General features: G+C 40.7%; 1 long non-coding RNA gene across 2 annotated transcripts in view; it reads left to right on the top strand.

Moving 5' to 3' along the window:
* The window catches only part of LOC140610765 (uncharacterized), a 31,245-nt gene extending 11,179 nt beyond the window's left edge, over positions 1-20,066 (top strand). The window contains exons 3-7 of one of the 2 annotated variants that reach the window (XR_012012290.1): positions 1,184-1,502; positions 1,832-2,067; positions 15,088-15,292; positions 18,104-18,221; positions 19,778-20,066. This is a non-coding gene — a long non-coding RNA (uncharacterized lncRNA). Of the gene's footprint in view, positions 1-1,183; positions 1,503-1,831; positions 2,068-15,087; positions 15,293-18,103; positions 18,758-19,777 lie in introns of those variants that run through there. The other variant, XR_012012289.1, reaches the window with a different exon arrangement.
* Positions 20,067-20,629: the final 563 nt, after the last annotated feature.

Below are 20,629 nucleotides of genomic sequence, written 5' to 3' on the forward strand. Positions count from 1 at the left end.
AAACAAAATAAAAAATAAAAGATACTCTCTCCCTGTCTTCCTTTTGCCCTTCCCCCTGCTTATGCTCTAAATAAATAAATATATAAATAAATAAAATCTTTAAAAAAAAAAGATGAAAGTTTTTCTCACAAAGAATTGATGGTCTTAAGATGGAAATATTCTTTCATTTGTATAGCATTTCTCCAGGATGTTCTGTTCCCTAACAATGGAGAGCAATGGAGACTTGAAGTGATCACCATAAAAATGTTGCAGTGAATTCCTGTGTTCATGATGCTGTTAAATTCATAAAGTGAGGGATCCCTGGGTGGTGCAGCAGTTTGGCGCCTGCCTTTGGCCCAGGGCGTGATCCTGGAGACCCGGGATCGAATCCCACGTCGGGCTCCCAGCATGGAGCCTGCTTCTCCCTCTGCCTGTGTCTCTGCCTCTCTCTCTCTCTCTGTGACTATCATAAATAAATAAAAATTAAAAAAAAAATCTTTAAAAAAAAATTCATAAAGTGAGTGTGGCCGGAGAGGAAGCATCCGATGACCAAGTCATAGAATAAATGTTGAGAAATCAAAGTCCTATGTGAATTTCTTATGAAATGAGTATAGACCACCAGTGCTGTCCATCTCACCTATCCCTGTAGATGACAACATTCTTACTTACTTGGTCAACTAGAGATCCAGTGTTACTTGCTCATCAGTAGTTAAATAAACCAGGCATGGTCACGTCTCATCATGGACCTAGACTCTAGCAATTTTTCTATAACCTTTTATAACTTACAATGTTTTCCCATATCTGAATTTTAGGAGAAAAATGTGAAGAATATGACAAAGATGAAAATCACGAGACAAATCTAAGGACAAATCCTATTGCATGTGAGAACAAAATGTTCTGAGAGAAAATTAAAGTTTGTCATGAACTTTTAAAAACATGCAAAGAAATAAGCTCATTTTCAAATTTATTTTAGAATATTTTCGTCAAAATTTTTTCCTCACAGGCCTAGATGTTCAACGTTTGAAATAAATATCACTTTTGATAATAGCTTGAAGAGCATTTAGCATATTCACTTTTAATCAGAAAGTGCAAAAATATACACATTTTTGAAAATGGTAAAGTTTTAAAAGCATTGTAATAACCATTAATAAATATGAAGTCATTAATAAAGAGCTGTTAGTGATATGCTTTTCATTTCTTATAGCAGGCATGTGATAGAGGGACTCTATAAAAGTAAAGAAGGTTGTCAGTGTGGAGAGACTTTCAGCCAGGTTGCAAATCACAATCAGAAAAAGAAGACTCCTACTGGGATAAAATTATGCAAATTCAGTTTGTGTGGACAAGTATTCATGCATCATCCATCCTTTACCAAGCATATGAGATCTCACACTGGACACAAACCACATGAGTATCAGGAATATGAAGGAAGCCTTATAAAAGTAAGCACTGTGCAAAATCCTTCAAGCACTGCCAGTTTATTCAAGTCCATGAAAGGATTCACATTGGAGAGAAACCCTTTTAATGTAAGTGTGGAGAGACTTTCAGAAATTGCCACAACTTTCAAAAACATCACCATAACTTTAAAAAACTTTCAAAAGCCTGAGCAAACTCCCACTGGAGAGCAGCCCTATAGAGATGTAAGCACTGTAGGAAAGTCTCTAGTTGCCTCAGTTACTTTGAATTCATCAAAGAACTCACACTGGAGAGAAACCATATGAATATAAACAATGTGATAAAGCCTTCGGTTTTTCAAATTCCTTTCAAAAACAGGAAAGAAATCACATAGGAGAGAAGCCTCAAGAATGTAAGGAATTTTTTTTTTTAAGTAATCTTTCTCTCTTTTTCTTTTTAGTAATCTCTACAACTAACATTGGGTTTGAACTCACGACCCCACAATCAAGAGTCACACACTCTTCTGACTGAGCCAGCCAGGTGCCTTGTTCCAGTTCTTTCAAAACCGTGAAAGAATTCAATGGAGAGTAGCCATGTGAATGCAAGGAAAGTGGGCAAACCTTCAGTTGTTTCAGTTCATTCTGAATACTTGAAAAACTCACCCTGCAGGGAAACCGCATGAATGAAAACTGTATGGTAAAGTCTTATTATGGTCATATACATAAAAGGTCTCATATTAGAGAAATTCTATGAATCTGAGGCATTTCAGAAAAGCCTTTATTTATTAAATGACTTTTTAAAAAATATTTTATTTATTTATTCATGATGGACACACACAGAGAGAGGCAGAGATATAGGCAGAGGGAGAAGCAGGCTCCATGCCAGAAGCCCAATGTGGGACTCGATCCTGGGACCCTCAGATCACACCCTGAGCCAAAGGCAGGTGCTCAACCGCAGAGCCACCCAGGTGTCCCTTGAATGACCTTCTGAAGTATACAAGAAGGCACTTGGAGAGAAACCACATTAACATAAGGAATGTGAGAAAGCCATCAGTGCATTTCCCTCAGAAGCCACTGAAGAACTCACACTGGGAGAATTGTATTGAATGTAAACATTGTAGGAAAATTCACTTGCCCCCACATCCTTAACAAGGACATAATTTTTAATTTATAAGATAGATACCTTGTAAATGAACAACATAGGAAACTTTCTGATTTTAACAAATATTTTCAAAGTCATGCGAAAATTGCACTGGAAAGAAATCATATTATTCTGGTGTAAATTAATTAGTGTATAACATTCCCTAAAATTCACAACCTGAAAAAAATTATTATTATTATTATTTATCATAGTCACAGAGAGAGAGAGAGAGGCAGAGACACAGGCAGAGGGAGAAGCAGGCTCCATGCACCGGGAGCCCGATGTGGGCCTCAATCCCGGGTCTCTAGGATCGCGCCCTGGGCCAAAGGCAGGCGCTAAACCGCTGCGCCACCCAGAGATCCCCTGAAAAAAATTATTAATGTTCTACATATATTGCCTTTATCAATGGTTTATTCTTTTTTTCCAGTTTTATTGAGAAATAATTGACATGTATCACTGTATAAGTTTAAGACATACAGCATGGTGGTTTGATATATATATATATATATGTTGTCAAACAGTTACAATGGTTCATTCCTTTTTTTCTTTTAAAGTAGGCTCTACACCCACTGTGGAGCCCATTGTGGGCCAGCTGAGCCACCAAGTGGCTCATTCTTTTTTTTTTTCTTTTAAAGATTTTGTTTATTTATTTATTCATGAGAGACAGAGAGGCAGACATATAGGCAGAGGGAGCCTGATGCGGGACTCAATCCCAGGACCCTGGGATCATGCCCTGAGCTGAAGGCAAGCACTTAACCACTGAGCCACCCAGGCATCTCTCAGTGGCTCTTTCTTTTTTTTTTTTTTTTAAGATTTTATTTATTTATTCATAGAGACACAGCTAGAGAGAGAGAGGCAGACACAGGCAGAGGGAGAAGCAGGCTCCATGCAGGGAGTCCGATGTGGGACTCGATCCCGGGTCTCCAAGATCACGCCCCGGGCTGCAGGCGGCGCTAAACCGCTGCGCCACCGGGGTTGCCCTCAGTGGCTCATTCTTAAAGTGATTCTCTGTAGTATGGATTTCTATTTCATTTTGAAAGTATACATGGATGTGTGGTCATTTTGTAAATGCTCATTAAAACACAGTTCCTAAAATTAATAGGTAATTTTTCCCTTTAGTTTCTAAAATGTTTGTATTTCTATTTTGAAGTTTGTTGGACCCATGAAAAAAATTGATGTGTAATTCTAATATGCAAGCAGGTTTAATTTTTTTTTATAATTTTTTTTAAATTTTTATTTATTTATGATAGTCACAGAGAGAGAGAGAGAGAGAGAGAGGCAGAGACACAGGCAGAGGGAGAAGCAGGCTCCATGCACCGGGAGCCCGACATGGGATTCGATCCCGGGTCTCCAGGATCACACCCTGGGCCAAAGGCAGGCGCCAAACCGCTGCGCCACCCAGGGATCCCAGCAGGTTTAATTTTTTTTTTTTTTCAGGTTTAATTTTTAATCATGAATTTTTCTGTAAGAAGAGGAACATTGAGGGATCCCTGGGTGGTTCAGCGTTTTAGCGCCTGCCTTCGGCCCAGGGTGTGATCCTGGAGTCCCAGGATCCAGTCCCACATCGGACTCCCTGCATGGAGCCTGCTTCTCCCTCTGCCTGTGTCTCTGCCTCTCTCTGTCTCTGTGTCTCTCATGAATAAATAAATAAAATCTTAAAAAAAAAAAGAAATGAAACATTGAAAAATGACACTGGGTATTTGTTGATTCTTTTCCTACCATCTTCCTGTGGCAAGTACTGCATATGCCTTACCCATTTTATATATATTTATATATTACTAATTATTTATAACACATATAATATATATTCTACCTTCTTAAAAATTATTTATTTATTTATTTATTTATTTATTTATTTATTTATTTCACAGAGAGTGAGCACAAGCAGGGAGAGCTACAGAGGCAGAGGGGGATGCAGGCTTCCACTGAGCAGGGAGCCTGATGCAGGGCTCCATTTCAGGACCCTGAGATAATGACCTGAGCCAAAAGCATATGCTTAATCAACTGAGCCACCCAGGTACCCCTCCCCCAAAGTTTAACATTGAAGATCCAATGCAGTTTAGATTTACCTGGAAGCTCTAACGTGTACACCAGGAAGCAGATTTTTACTGTCATGGAATATTCTCTGAAGTGCTACTGCCAATTTCTCTCGATCATATTCATATAAGGGCATAATCTGCATAGTAAACACCTTGTTCTGTTAATACCTCTAATGACTGTGTGTTCCTGATTCCTACACTGGTGCAGTCCAAAAGAACTGTATGGGAGTTATTCTTCTGCACTGTGCAGTGACTGCTGTGACCCTGTACTTCCCTCTGAGAACTGGCATCTTCCTCACATCAGGCAGATCCTGGGTGTTTCACATTATTTGTAGCTGAGCAAAATCACTTAGTATGTTTTCAGTTAAGTTTGATTCTACGTCATTAAAAGTATGTGCATTTTTCTCCTCTAATGAATGCTTCTGTGATTTTTCCCTTGAAATATTTAGTAAAATATCCCATTGTGGCCTTTTGGCCCAGAACCACCATCTCCCAGTAATTTGCCAAAATGACCAATACAAAGAGAAAGAAGAGAGGCACCTGCCATATGTTCTTCTTTTTTTTTTTTTTTGCCATATGTACTTTAGGCCTTTTAGAACACATGGAATTGTTCCTTTGGCCACATACATGTGAATCTACAAGAGAGGTGCTATTGTAGACATGAAAGGAATGGGCACTGTTTAAAAAAGAATGCCCCACAAATGTCACCATAGCAAATCTGGAAGAGTCTACAATGTTCTGACCCAGCACACTGTTGACACTATTGTAGACACACAGGTTAAGAGTAGAGTTTTTGCTGAAAGGATTAATGTACATATTGAGCATGTTAAGCACTCTAAGAGCCAAGATGCTTTCCTGAAGCATGTGAAGGAAAATGATGGGAAAAAGAAGGAGCTGGGGTACCTTGGCGGTTCAGGCGATTAAGTATCTGACTCTTGATCTCAGCTCAGGTCTTGATCTCAGGGTTGTCAGTTCAAGCCCTGTGTTGGGCTCCATGCTGGATGTGGAGCCTACTTAAGTAAGGAAAGAAAGAACAGAAGAACAAAGCCAAAGAGAAAGGTACTTGGGTTCAACTGAAGCGCCAGTCTGTACACCCAGAAAAGCACAGTTTATGAGAGCCAATGGAAAGGAACCTGAGCTGTTGGAACCCATTCCCTAATAATTCATGGCATGATAGGTGTAAGAAAAAAAAAAAAGAAAAAGCCCTCTAGACTATTAAAATCCTATTGTAATTATGGATTTTTAGATCAATTTTAATTACATATTCTGAGTCAATGTTATTGTGCATACAAGTTGAGGTATTTTTTCCCTCAGGAAAATTGCATTTTTTATTCTTTCATACTTATTATGAAAGTAGTTTCTCATTTATTCATAATACCAAAAGCTTACATCACAGTATTTTCAGTCCCCTCCTGCCAGTGACCACTGGGAGCACAAGTGGAGTAAAGACAAGGGTATATGAATTCTAGTGAGGCCTGGGTGGCTCAGCAATTGAGCATCTGCCTTTGGCTCAGAGTGTGATCCTGGAGTCCTGGGATCAAGTCCCACATCGGGCCCCACAGCGAGTCTGCTTCTCCCTCTGCCTATGTCTCTCCCTCTCTCTGTGTGTCTCTCATGAATGGATAAATAAAATCTTTAAAAAAAAGATATATGAATTCTAGTTGTAAGAATGACCACACTGTAAATGACAGTGGGCTGTAACAATACCAGTGCACACTGAAAAGTCCTTGTAAAAGGATTTTCACTTGTTTTAGATTATTTCATTGCTACTCTTGGGAGCAGGACATTTGTGTGTGTGTGTTGGATGCCGTAAGGAAGTGAGATTAATCATCCTATCATAAGTAATCATAATCATTCTTATCTAGAAGGCAGAAAGAATGGTATGATGCTAAACCTGATTTATAAGCAGCACCAATTGTATCAGAAGCTGGAAATTTGGGTCATTATTACTGTTTGGAATGTGTTCTCTTTTACTATTTATAGAGACATGATTACAGAAAGCAATTCTGTCTTGATCCATCATGGTCACAGAGTAGCTTTGTCTGATGATGGACATGTATGACATTTTTCTCTTCAATAAGGTATATCTAGACCTTGTAGGGAGTCCACGGTCAACTCCCAATCCTCTGGAACAATTTTGCTTTTTTGTCATTTAGATGCGGAAATATTTTGTCCAGTGTACTGGACACTTTCCATAAAGTATGTCAGTTAAAACGCATGGTTGTTTTTTGTTTTTGTTTTGTTGTTTTGGAGAGGTAGAGAGAAGGCACAAGGGGCAGAGGGAGTGGGAGACAATCTTAAGCAGGTTCCATTCTGGACATGGAGCCTGATGCAGGGCTTGATCTTATGGCCCTGAGATCAAGAGTCAGACACTAAACTGACTGAGCCACTCAGGCCCCTCAAAATGCATGTATTTTAAATCATGTATTCCTTAGCAAACTATGACTTTTGTTATATCCTTTATAAGTCAAATGAAGCTTATAAGTTTAGATAAGTTGTCAAAGAACACAAACCAAGCAGGAGACAAAGTCAGGATCCCTTTTCCAATAAAGACTTCCTTGCTTCGGGACTATGGTCTTACTACTAATTTTCCAAGATACCTCATATGCCAGACAGTGTAGACCGAAAAGTAGCCAGTTTAGCACAAATATTGAAGGCAGTCTAGGCTGTGGACATATATGCATGAAAGAAAGAAGTTCTTGCACTCCTGGTGCTTATGTTTTTGTGGAATAAGTGAGATGGTTAAATAAAGTTTTACTTTCTAGGTAGAAAATAAACACATTAAAGGAAAGGAAATGACAAGTGAGGGAAGCTGGGAGGTGAGTTGTATGTTGGTTGATGTCTTCTATGGAGGGCAGGGACCTCAGTGAGTGAAGATATTGTCATTGATCATTCTCCTCCACCATCTAATAAATCTTAAATGCTGTTTGAGGAACTGCTTGGGTGTACATGTAAACAATGGATAGCAATACTGAAAATCCTGCATTTTTAGAATTAACAGCAATATTTCCTCATAAAGATAAAGGTATAGACATGGTTTGTCTTTGTTTTTGCCATGTTTAAAAGTTTAGAGCCTGTGCTAGTTAATTATGAGTATGGCCACTGTTATATAACTCCTCATTGCATTGGGTCCTGCGTATTTGTTCATATTATGCATATTGATTTAAAGATCACTTAAGAGGTGCCTGGGTGGCTCAGCCAGTTAAGCAACTGCCTTCAGCTCAGGTCATGATCCCAGGATCCTGGGATCGAGTTCCCCATTGGGCTCCTGCTCAGCAGGGATTCTGTTCTCCCTCTCCCTCTGCCTGCTGCTCCCCCTGCTTGTGCTCTCTCTCTTTCTGTGTCAAATAAATAAATAAAATAAAAAAAACCCTAAAAACATCCCTTATAGATTACATTTATTGACTTATTACTTACTGATCTAGAACAAAAGAGAAAAGATTCAAATTCGTGCAATGAAAAAGAAAGAGGGACATTGCTATGGACATTACAGAAATAATAGGATAATGAAAGAGTTTAATGAACAATTTTATGTATGGCAACAAATTAGATAACTCAGATGAAATGGATAGATTCCTTAAGAGAACAAACAACTGAAACTATAATAGAATAAATAGACGGGGTGCCTGGTGGCTCAGTCTGAAGAGTGTGCAACTCTTGATCTCACAGTCAAGAGTTTGAGCCCCACACTGGGGAGTACAGATTACTTAAATAAATAAACCTAAAAAGAATAAATAGAAATCTGAACACCTCCATAACAAGAAAAGGGTTGAATTAATAAATAAAGAACCACCACAAATTAAGGCTAGGCCCAGGTGGCTTCAACACAGAATTCTCCAAAATATACCAAAGGGTGTTTTTTTTTTTTTTTTTTAAGATTTTATTTATTTGCTCATGATAGACATAGAGAGAGAGAGGCAGGCTCCATTCCGGGACTCCAGGATCGTGCCCTGAGCCAAAGGCAGGTGCTAAACCGCTGAGCCACCCAGGGATCCCCTCCAAAGGGTTTTTTAACACCAATCCTTTTAAGAATCAAAATGAAGGGACAACTGGGTGGCTCAGTGGTTGAGTGTCTGCCCTTGGCTCAGGGAGTGATCCTAGGGTCCTGAGATCGAGTCCTGCATCAGGCTCTGCTTCTCTCTCTGCCTATGTCTCTGCTTTTCCCTCTGCGTCTCTCATGAATAAATAAATAAAATCTTTAAAAAAAAGAATTAAAATGGAAAACCAACAAAACATAAAGATAGCCTACTTAATGCAAGAGGGTATGTGTAAATGATATATCAGGTACGGCATTAATGTTCAAAATATATCAAGAATTCATACAACTCAACACTAAAAATCCCCAAATAATCCAAATGAAAAATAGGAAGAGGACCTGAATAGACATTTTTCCAAGGAAAACATACACATGGCCAACAGACATATGAAAAGATATCCAGCATCAGTCATTAGAAGGGAAATGCAAATCAAAACTACAGTGTGATATCTCACAACAATCACAATGGCTATTACCCAGAGGACAAGAAATAACATTTTTTTGGCAATGGAAAAAGTGAATCTTGGTGAATGTTGTTCAGAATGGAAATTGGTGAAGCCACTATGGAAAATAGTGTGGAGGCTCCCCCCCAAAATTAAAAAGGTACCATATGATCCCATATGGAATAGAGGTACCATATGATCCCATAATTTTACTTCTAGGTAGTTACCCAGGGAAAACAAAAATACTAATTCAAAAAGATATATGCACCCCTATGTTCAGTGAAGCGCTATTTACAATAGTCAAGATACGGAAACAACTTAAGTGTCCTTCGATTAGGTGAATGGATAAAGATGTGGTATATGGGGGATGGATCCCTGGGTGGCTCAGTGGTTCAGCACCTGCCTTTGGCCCAGGGCATGATCCTGGAGTCCTGGGATGGAGTCCCATATGGGGCTCCCGGCATGGAGCCTGCTTCTCCCTCTGCCTGTGTCTCTGCCTCTCAATCTCTCTCTCTCTGTCTCTCATGAATAAATAAATAAAATCTTAAAAAAAAAAAGATGTGGTATATATACACAATGACATAATACTCAGCCATAAAAAAGAATGAAGTCGTGCCATTCATGACGACATGGATGGATCTAGAGGGCATTATGCTAAGTCAGAGAAAGACAAATCTCATGTGATTTCACTTATATGTGGAACATAAAAAACAAAACAAAGGAACAAACATCTTCATTATGAACATCTATAGAAAGCCCAAACTAATAGTTTTAGTAATGAAAGACTGGATGCTTCCTCCTGAAAGTAAGGAACAAAACAAGGCTATCTGCTCTTGCCACTTATATTTAGGGATGTACTGGCTATTTTAGCCAAACTATTATCGATAAAAAAGAAACTAAATGCATTTATATTGATTAGGAAGAGTAAAACAATCTCTTCCTAGTGAGATGGCTTGTTGTTAGAAAACTCTAAGAAATCCATTAAAATAAAAAAACCTCTTAGAACGGATAATTGATCAGCAAGTTGGTTGGATACAATATCAATATGTAAAGATCAATTGTAGGGGTACCTGGGTGCTCAGGTGGTTAAGCATCTGCCTTCGGCTTAGGTCATGATCACAGGGGCAGGAGATGGAGCCCCGCATCAGGCTCCTTGCTCAGTGGAGAGCCTATTTTTCCCTTCCTCTCTCCCTCTGCCTCTCCCCCTGCTTGTGCTTGCACTCACTGTCAAATAAGTAAGTAAAATCTTTTCTAAAAAAATCAATTGTGGGCAGCCCCGGTGGGCAGCGATTTGGCACCGCCTGCAGCCTGGGGTGTGATCCTGGAGACCGGGGATCAAGTCCCATGTCGGGCTCCCTGCTGGAGCCTGCTTCTCCCTCTGCCTGTGTCTCTGCCCCCCCCCCCCCGTCTCTATGAATAAATAAATAAATAAATATTTTTAAAAAATCAATTGTATTTCTGTATACTTGTAAGGAACAATAATAATGGAATTAAGAAATGAATTTACAATATAATCAAAAGGAATAAAACATTTGGGGATAACTTAGCAAAAGATGTACAAAATGAATACTCAAAAATATAAAACATTAGCAAAATAAATTAATAAATGTGTAAATAAATAGGAAAATGGATCAGAAGACTTAATATTGTTGAAATGGCTCTAACCCCTTAAATGATCTAGAGACTCAACACAAAACCTATCATGATCCCAGCTTATTCCTTTATATAAACTGGCAAGATATTTTAAAGAATTATATGGAATTGCAAGTGAACCAGAATAGCCAAAGTACTCTTGAAAAAGAAAAACAAAGTGGTAGGACTTGGATTTCCTGATTTCTCCTCTTTGAAATATGCAGTGGTAATCAAGAGTGTGGTACTGACATAAGGGCAGACCTATAGGTCTGAGGAATAGATTGAGATTTGAGAAATAAACCCATACATCTATAGTCAACTGATTTTTTAAAAAAGAATTTATTTATTAATTTGAGGGGGAGAGAGAGGAAAAGAGCACAAGCAGGGAGAGGGGCAGAGGGAGAGGGAGAAGCAGACCCTGCTGAGCGAGGAGCCTGACTCAGGCTGGATCCCAGGACCCTGAGATCATGACCCTTATACGAGGAAGACAGACACTGGGCAGAAAGAGCTGCTAACCCAGGCACCCCTTAATTGATTTTTTGAAAGAAAAAAAAAGCCAAGAATAGTGCAAGAATGCTCTTTTCATAAATTTCTACTAGGCCAACTGAATAGCCATATGCTAAAGAGAGAGGTTTATCCTTACAGGGTACCACATACAATGGATTTACCAGAAAGGATAAACACTTAAACATAAGAGTAAATTATAACATTTAGATAAACATAGAGAACAATTCTTGACTTGTATTTGGCAAAGAATTGGTAGCTAAGACACCAAGAGCAAGAATGGGAAAAAAATAGGTAATTTGGACTTCATCAAATCAGTGACTTTTGGGCATTGAAGGATGCCATCAAGAAAGTGAAAACACACTTTGAAGCCCTTGTGGCACTATTGCTGAGAATATAAAATCGTGTTGATGGTATGAAAAACAAACTGACAGGATAGTTTTTTTGAGGTGATGAAAATGTTCAAAATTGTGGTGATTGCATAGAACTGCGAATTTTTTTAGAACTACTGAAGTCTACACTTTAATGGGGGGGGGGGTGCAGCATGTGCCTTACATCTCAGTAAAGCTATTCAAATAAAGAAGTGCATCAAGAGTTTTGCAATGGGAAAGAGTACTGCAATCCAGGCTTTAAGGCATACATGGATTTCCAGGTTAATTAATTAATGCTACATCACCTCATGGTGTGTGTGTATGTGTGTGTGTGTGTGTGTGTGTTGTAAAAAACAAAGTTCAAATTGAGATAGTTTTTTGGAGTAGGATTGTTTTTGGGGTCTGGAGCGAACAGCCAAGGAAGAATTCTTGAGATGTCTTATGGTGTGCAAAAAGGCAATTTTTTAAAGTACAGGGACAGGACCTCTGGGCAGAAAGAGCTGCTAACCCAGAATTGTGAGGGGAACTGATTATATACTTTGAGTTGGAGAGGTAAAGACAAAAGGAAGTTCCAAAAGGACTTTGGTCTTGCTATTGTCAAACTAAAGTTGTTTTTTCCCTCTAGCAAAGCAGTTGGGTGCTTCAAAGCGGAATGTTATAATCTGCCTACATCAAGTATTTGTCAATGGGATGCAGGTTATAAGGACATTTTATCTACTTTCCTTCCAGCTTTGTTTCCCACAACAAAAGGAGTAAATTGGAGATCTAATTGGCTTTATTAAGTGATTTGTAACTCTGGCAGCATCCCAAATAGCAAGAAGTGGGGTTTTCTGCTGAGTTAAATGAAAGGGAAGTTTTTAAAGGCAAAGAAAGGGCACAAAGAAAGGAATTTATTAGCAAGGAATGCATTGTTTAGACAAGGCCACTTTCCTAAGGGGAGCAGAAGGGGGTGTAGCAATAAATTTCATAGTATGGCCAGGGAAATTCCATGTTGACTGATTAAAGGTTTTATGGGAGGCGGGGGGATTTGAAACTGTAGGTAAGTCAGGTATTAAGTAGTTTGTTGATTTGGGGCCTTAAGTGGCTACATCGTACGTCTGCAGTTTCTTTTTAACTGTGTGTGTGGTGGGGCTTAAGATCTGATGGGGGAAACAAAGGCAAAAGTAAAATTATTAAATTTCCTCACTACCTACAGCCCATTGACGAGTCCTTGAAACAGGCAGGGTGACATTCCTCTAGGGACTCAACTGCCTGGATGTTAATACTTTGCTAAGGGCAAAAGGCACTTTTAGTCCAACCCCCAGGATCCTGTAAATCTACTTTGACATATAAAAATTCCTTTGGACACTTCCTTTATCTCTATACTCCCTTTCTGCTGATAGATATATGTTGGCATATATGTTGACAATCAACCCCCAAGCATATGGCCCACCGATATACATCTGAAGGGTCTCATGACTAAGGTTTTATTAGATGGTAATAAATTCTCTTTTCCCAACAATAGTTAGCCCCCTGAAGGTCCTGGAGACCTTGGTTCCAAATTCCTTAGAGACTTAGGCTATCCCCAACCCCCTCCCAACTTAAACATATACAATGGGCCACTCCTCATGACCCCAGTGCAGTTCTTTCTGCCCATGGGTCCTGTCCCTGTGATGTGGGAAACAAAGGCAGAAGAAAAATTATTAAATTTCCTTACTACCTACAGCCCATTGACAAGATCTTGAAACAAGTGGAGTGAGATTCTTCTAAGGACTCAACTGCCCCGAAGTTAATACTTTGCTAAGGGCAAAAGGCAATCTTAGCCCAGAATCCTGTAAGTCTACTTTGACGTATAAAAATTCCTTTAGAATTTTACTCACTTATTTATTTATAAATTTATTTATTTATTTATTTTCTTCACTTTACTTACTCTCACAGGAGAGTGAGTAAAGCAATAGAAGTTTATTAAGCAAAGGTACAGAGAAAGTTCTCAGAAGTGAGAGGGGTCCCAACAGGGTTGCCACTGCGGGCTTTTTGACTGGCCTGTTATTGGGAACCTAACCAGGGAACCCAAGGCCTTGAGACTTCTTTGTGCTGTCTCAAGTGTTTGACATATGACTGTTTTGGGGTCTGTTGAATCTTTGGGATTGTTTGGAAAACGTCAAAGGGAGATACTTTGGAGTTAGGGAGCCTAATTTATTTTCTTCTCTGTTTTTGTTGTCTTATCTCTGTTTTCTTGGGAAGGGTAGGAGCCTGTCTCTGGACTGTTTGGTGTCCTTGGGATTTATGGGAGCCCAACTCTGGGCCTTTCCCTTATCTTTTCCTGCCTAGCCCCGTCTGTCCCTAACTCATTCCTGCATCACTGGGATGGAGTCCTGCATCAGGCTCCCTGCAGGGAGCCTGCTTCTCCCTCTCCCAGTCTCTGCCTCTCTCTGTGTATTTCTCATGAATAAATAAAATCTTTAAAAAATAAACAAAACAAAACAAAACAAAACAAAACAAATAAAATAAAATAAACCTGATCATTTAATGAACACATCTCACAGATCAGATCGTGGTTAGACTTAATGTAGTTTTGGAATGTTATGTTGTGAAAGAATTCCAGAGACATCTTTGGTGCAAGAGGGTGATTTTATTAAAGCACAGGACAGGACCTGTGGGTGGAAAGAACTGTTACCCTGGGATTGTGAGGGGAACTGATTATATACTTTAAGGTTGGGGGAAGCAGGGCAGCCCCGATGGCGCAGCAGTTTAGCGCCCCCTGCAGCCCAGGGTGTGATCTGGAGACCCTGACTCGAGTCCCAAGTCAGGCTCCCTGCATGGAGCCTGCTTCTCCCTCTGCCCGTGTCTCTGCCTCTCTCTGTGTGTGTGTCTCAATAAATAAATTTAAAAAAATCTTAAAAAAAAAAAAAAAAAGGTTGGGGGAAGTAAAGATAAGGTAGGTTCCAAAAGGACTGGGCAGCCCCCGTGGCGCCCCGGTTTAGCGCCACCTGCAGCCCAGGGCGTGATCTTGGAGGCCCTGGATGGAGTCCCACGTCAGGCTCCTTGCGTGGAGCCTGCTTCTCCCTCTGTGTCTCTGTCTCTGTCTCTCTCTCTCTCTCTCTCTGTCTCTATGAATAAATAAATAAAACCTTTAAAGCTTGGGATCCCTGGGTGGCGCAGCGGTTTAGCGCCTGCCTTTGGCCCAGGGCGCTATCCTGGAGATCGGAGATCGAATCCCGCGTCGGGCTCCCGGTGCATGGAGCCTGCTTCTCCCTCTGCCTGTCTCTGCCTCTCTCTCTCTCTCTCTCTCACTGTGTGCCTATCATAAATAAATAAAATAAAAAAGAAATTAAAAAAAAACCCTTTAAAACAAAAAACAAAAGGACTTTCATAAACTAAAGCAGACTCGCAGGATACTTGAGGCCTCACTGTTGCCAACCTAAGGCTCTTTTTCCCTCTAGCAGGGCATTAACGTTAAACAGTTGGGAGCTGTTTTACTCTGGCTGCCTCAAGTCTTTGTCAATGGGCTGCAGGTTTTAAGGGCGTTTAATTTTATCTACATTTCCTTCTGCCTTTGTTTCCCACGTCAGACTGAAAAGAGCCCCCGAGCCCAGCTACAGCTACAGGGTCCAGGCTTCTCACTGAACCAAGTGCCCTTGGGATTCTTTCTCTTAAGGACGAAATGAGTGGGGGCTGGAAAGGGATAGCTGGAAGGCTCAACACGAGCAAGGAGGAAAGATAAAATGGATCCAGACTCTTCATTATGCAACCCAACCGACCTGAGTTCCCCGCTTGGTGAGTCACAGATAGAAATTACACTGAGTTGCTGCATCAAGAAAACTTTATTTGCAGCAACTGAGGAGATCCTGGGGATTAACTTCCAAAGCCACAATTCCCTGAGCAACAGTGAGTGGGTTCCTTTAATTTAGGGTTAGGATGAATATTTACATAGGAAAACCTTGTCATTGTATGTAGAGGTGCTGTGTGTGCACCTTCAGAAAACATGCCTATACAGATGCTGTACGTCATGTAAACCAGTTTCTTGGTCCTCCTTGGGTGGAGATTACAATGAGGTAAAGGTGGCTGTCCGTCATTCTAGAGGGTGCTCCGTGGTCCATCGTGTGTAGGCACCATTGGAGGATTACCCTCAAACTGGTCTGGGTGGGCTAGGCTGGCTGGAGGTCTTGACAGGGCAGTCGATATCGCTTGAGGGGTGGTTCCCTTTCCGTTTGCCTGAATTGAGAGAAACTGGAAAGAGCTTAAGGAAAAATATGGGACAAAGGTTGGTGAGCACAAGCAGGTGAGCAGTAAAGGTCAGGTCTTGAGGTCTAGTTAGTGACAGTTACATATCATTAGGTCACATATAAGTGTGCATTTCTAAACAAGGGTCAGAGTCCCATGAGTGGCCTCGGAGCCTTATGCACCAAACTGTTGACTCCTGGAGGATATAAGACCTCTAGTTTAAAAAAAAAAAAAAAAGACCTCTAGTTTAGTCTGTCCTGACCTGAACCATCCTCTTACCTGTACTACCTTCAGCTAGAAACTGAATCAGCAATTCCCTGTGCACACCTGTAACCACGCATTCAGGAGCATCCACAGAAAGACAATGGAGTCAGTGCCAGTTCAGAAAAAGTTCTGTTTAGGGACACCTGGGTGGCTCAGCGGTTGAGTGTCTCCCTTTGGCTCCGGTCATGATCCCAGGGTCCTGGGATCGAGTCCTGCATCGGGTGGGGAGCCTGCTTCTCCTTCTGCCTGTGTCTCTGCTTCTCTCTCTCTCTTTCTGTGTCTCTCATGAGTAAATAAATAAAATCTTAAAAAAAAAAGAAAACCCCAAGTTCTGCTGCCTGTAACTCAAAAGGCCAATACTCAAGAGAAAAGAGATTGGAAAGGAATTTGAGCTTTATTCAGGCCAGCCACCTGCAGAGAAGGCCGACTGTTGTCCAAAGCCTTCCCTGGAGGTTTCTGCCAGGCATAGGAATTTTTTAAGGAGTTTAGACCGTTGAGGGAGTGCAGTAGTCCCTAACATTTCTTAATTAGGTGCAGAACCAATAGTGCCAGCTACATATGTTTTCTCAGTGTTCAGAGGGTAGTTCCTTATGGGGGGGGGATTGTGAAAGGGGGTCTGGTTTCCCGACCTGTGGGAGTGCCCTGTTCTCCCTTCCTTCCTTGGTATTATTTGTTTGTGAGGGAGAGGGAAAAGCAGACTCTGAGGTGAGCAAGGCACAGAGCCCAGCCTGGGGATCCATCTCAGGACCCTGATCTCCTGACCTGAGAGAAACCAAGAGTCTGTCGCCTAACAGACAAAGCCACCCAGGCTCCCCTGCCCTGAACTTTCTAGGAAAGAATGTAGTTCTATGGATATATAAAGAAAGGTTAATCAATCACAAGGGCTAAGGGTTTGTTAAAGTTTAAAGACTATTATTTAAGTTGGCCAGAGGGGCTGAGGTGTCTTCAGGACATTTCCTTTTTTTTTTTTCTTAAGATTTTATTTATTAATTCATGAGAGACAGAGAGACAGAGAGAGACAGACAGACAGACACAGGCAGAGGGAGAAGCAGGCTCCATGCAGGGAGCCCAAGGTGGGATCCTGGGTCTCCAGCATCACACCCCGGGCTGCAGGCAGCACTAAACCACTGAGTCACCCGGGCTGCCCTGTAAAATATATTTTATTAATAGAAATTAATAAAACTCAAAAGGCAGTATAGAATATTTTCAAACCAGCAAAAAAGAGGTGAATTTCTGAAAATACAAAATATTTCAGCATTACATTCCATTTGTTAAGAGTTTTGGAATCGGTCTTTCTTCCTTTGAGTATGTGTATTAAGGTGCTGAGGTCTGCTCTTTACTTTTGAGTGACTTTATGGGGTGCCTGGGTGGCTCAGTTAAGCATCTAATTTCTGCTCAGGTGATGATCCCAGGGTCCTAGGATCAGCTCCACCTCTGGCTCCTCACTGAGCAGGGATTCTGCTTCTCCCTCCCCCCATACCTCAGCCCTCCCCGCTCCCCCTCTCTTCCCTCCCCCCCAAGCCCTGTGCTTGTGCTCTCTGCTCCCCCGCCTCTGTCTCATATAAATAAATAAATATCTTAAAAACAACAACAATAGTAAAGAAGACTCCTGCCCACATTTCCTGCTCCATTCCTCTGCCTTTACTCTAGCCATACCATCAAATAACCAGTTTTGATGACTATGCCATCATCTGACCAGTGCTTCTTTATATAAAAACAAGCCTGTGTGAATGTCTATTTTCCTTACATGTGTTTGCTCTTTTCATGAGTGGTTGGGGTCCATATGCTGGATGTTTAACTACTGAAAATTTGAGGGTCACTCCTCCCTTTTCCCCTAGTGCTCCTTATCTGGACAGGCAGATAAGAAAGCCTTGGTGGCTCCCACCCTGTGAACTGCTCCTTGCTGGGGAGCTGCTCCTGTGTGCTGTGCTACTCTGCATTGTGTTTTTATTCTTTAAAACCTCCTGCAGATTTGGCCCTCTGTCTCATTGAGTGCTGTAAATTATGAGTAATAAGGTGAAAGAAGTTTTCTCACAAAGAATGATGATCTTAAGATGATAATATTTGGTTCATTTGCATTGCATTTCGGTCATTTCCCAGCAACCTGTGGACCCTGCCATTGGAGAGAAACAAGGCGGAATGTGATCACAGGGAAAGTGTGCATACAACTTCCAGTATTCATAATGCTGTTAGATTTATGAGGACGTGTGCAGAGAGAGTAAGTTTCTGATGATCAAGTAATGAAATAAATGTTTGGAGAAGAAAGAATCGTTTATAACCTTCCTAGAAATGGAATCTAGTTCTCCAGTGTTGTCAGTTTTACACATCCTACTGAACACATATTGAAGATGTGGCTATGAACTTCACCCTGGAGGAATGGGCTTTACTGGATCTTTCATAAAAGAAACTCTACAGAGATGTGATGCAGGAAACCTTCAGAAACCTGGCTGTGGTAGCAAAGGATGATGGCTTACCTCACCTTGTTAATCAGAGGACAAGCGTTTCTTGCCCATCAGCATTGCTTTAAGAGGGGTGGCTGGGTGGCTCAGTTGGTTAAGCATCTGCCTTTGGCTCAGGTCAAAGGGTCATGAGATCTAGCCCCATATCAGTCTTCCTACTAGCAGGGGAGTCTGCTTCTCCCTCTCTCACTGCCTACTCCCCCCTCTACCCCCCCTTGTGCTCTCTTCCTCTTTCTGTCTCAAATAAATAAATAAAATCTTAAAAAAAAAACAATATTGCTCTAAGATGTGGAATGTGGGAAGGGAGGACACTGGTAAATAAACTAAGCATGGTCACAGCTAACATATGCTAGAGAATCTAATAATTTTTCTAAAATTTATAGTATTTTGAAATTCTTTGTCTTGGCTTTGCATTTATTTTTTTTTTGTTTTTGGTTTTTTTTTGTTTTTGTTGGCTTTGCATTTAAGAGGGAAAAAAGGAAGATCATGACATTGAAGATTAGTATAATAACCAGGGGAGAAAACTAAGGTAATAGCAAGCAGTGTTTCCTGTGAGAATGCTAGTATGTTATAAAAATTTAAAGGAGGGATCCCTGGGTGGCGCAGCGGTTTGGCGCCTGCCTTTGGCCCAGGGCGCGATCCTGGAGACCCGGAATCGAATCCCACGTCGGGCTCCCGGTGCATGGAGCCTGCTTCTCCCTCTGCCTGTGTCTCTTTCTCTCTCTGTGACTATCATAAAAAAAAAAAAAAAAATTTAAAGGAAAGAAACATAGCAACCTCTGCTTCAAATTTGGTGATTCTTACAAAATTTTCATCCCAAATATTTTTATGTGTGCGTAGTTGTTCAGTGTTTGCAAGATAGTTCATTTGGAAACTGTATCAATCTCTACCTGTGAATATCACTGTTTTGTTTTTTTTGTTGTTGTTGTTTTAATTTTATTTGACAGAGAAAGAGAGAGCATGCATGCATAAACAGGGGATGTGTCAGAGAGAGAGGGGGAGAAGCAGGCTCCCCACTGAGCAGGGAGCCCAATGGGCTCCATCCCAGGACCCTGAGATCATGACCTGAGCTGAAGTCAGATGCTCAACCAGTTGAGCCACCCAGGTACCCAAATATCACTGTTTTGATAATAGCATGGGTGAGGTCCTCTTGCAGAGCATTCCTTCTGTTCAACTTGAAACAGTTTCGACAAGGGAGATAATCTACACTTGAGGTATAAATCGTAAAAATGTTGTTCAAATACTTCCTATTAACAAATATGAAATTTGTTAATAAAGCAATAATTGATAATGTGTTTCTTGTTTTTTTTTACAGAAGTTTTATGGTAGAGAGATTCTGTCCAGCTAAAGAGGCTGGTCACTGTGGAGACAAGTTCAGCTTTATTCCAAATCTCAATCTGAACAAGAAACCTAGTGAAGTGAAACCATATGAATGCAGTGCATGTGGAAAAGTCTTCTTGTATCTTTCATCCCTTAATAGGCACATCAGATGTCATACTGGACACAAGCCATAGAAGTACCAGAAATATGGAGAGAAGCCATACAAGTGTAAGGAATGTGGTAAAGCCTTTAGTTCTCCCCAGTTTTTTAAAAACATGAAAGAAATCACATGATCCCAGGGTCCTGGGATCGAGCCCCAAGTCAGGCTCCCTGCTCAATGGGGAGTCTGCTTCTCCCTCTTCCTCTGCTGCTTCCCCTGCTTGTGCTGTATCTGTCTCTCTCTCTCTCTGTCAAATAAATGAAAATCCTCAAAAGAGATAAAGTTGCATATATGTCGTGTTTACTGAACCTCATTCTAAAAGCAAATTGTTGCAAGGTGAATTTCTACTAATTACTCTCAGAAATGAATTTAAAGTGAGAGAATTCAGAGTTGTCTTTCAACAATAGCACTTAAGATTATAGGTAGTGTTTTTCCTAAATCAGTTAATAATATTTGAAAATCTTAAAAAAAAAAAAAACAGGAAACAAGTGTTGGTTGGTAAGGACATGAAGGAAATGAACATTTGTACTCTGCCAGTGGGAATGTATGTTGGTATAGCCATTGTGGTAAACAGTATGGAGATTCCTCCAAAAACTAAAAATGAAACTAACCATATAGTTGAGCAAACCACCTTCTGATTATACATTCACAGAATATAAGTTCAGTACCTGTAAGACATATGCATTC

The sequence above is a fragment of the Canis lupus genome, chromosome 19 (assembly GCF_048164855.1).
Source record: "Canis lupus baileyi chromosome 19, mCanLup2.hap1, whole genome shotgun sequence".
NCBI lineage: Eukaryota > Metazoa > Chordata > Mammalia > Carnivora > Canidae > Canis > Canis lupus.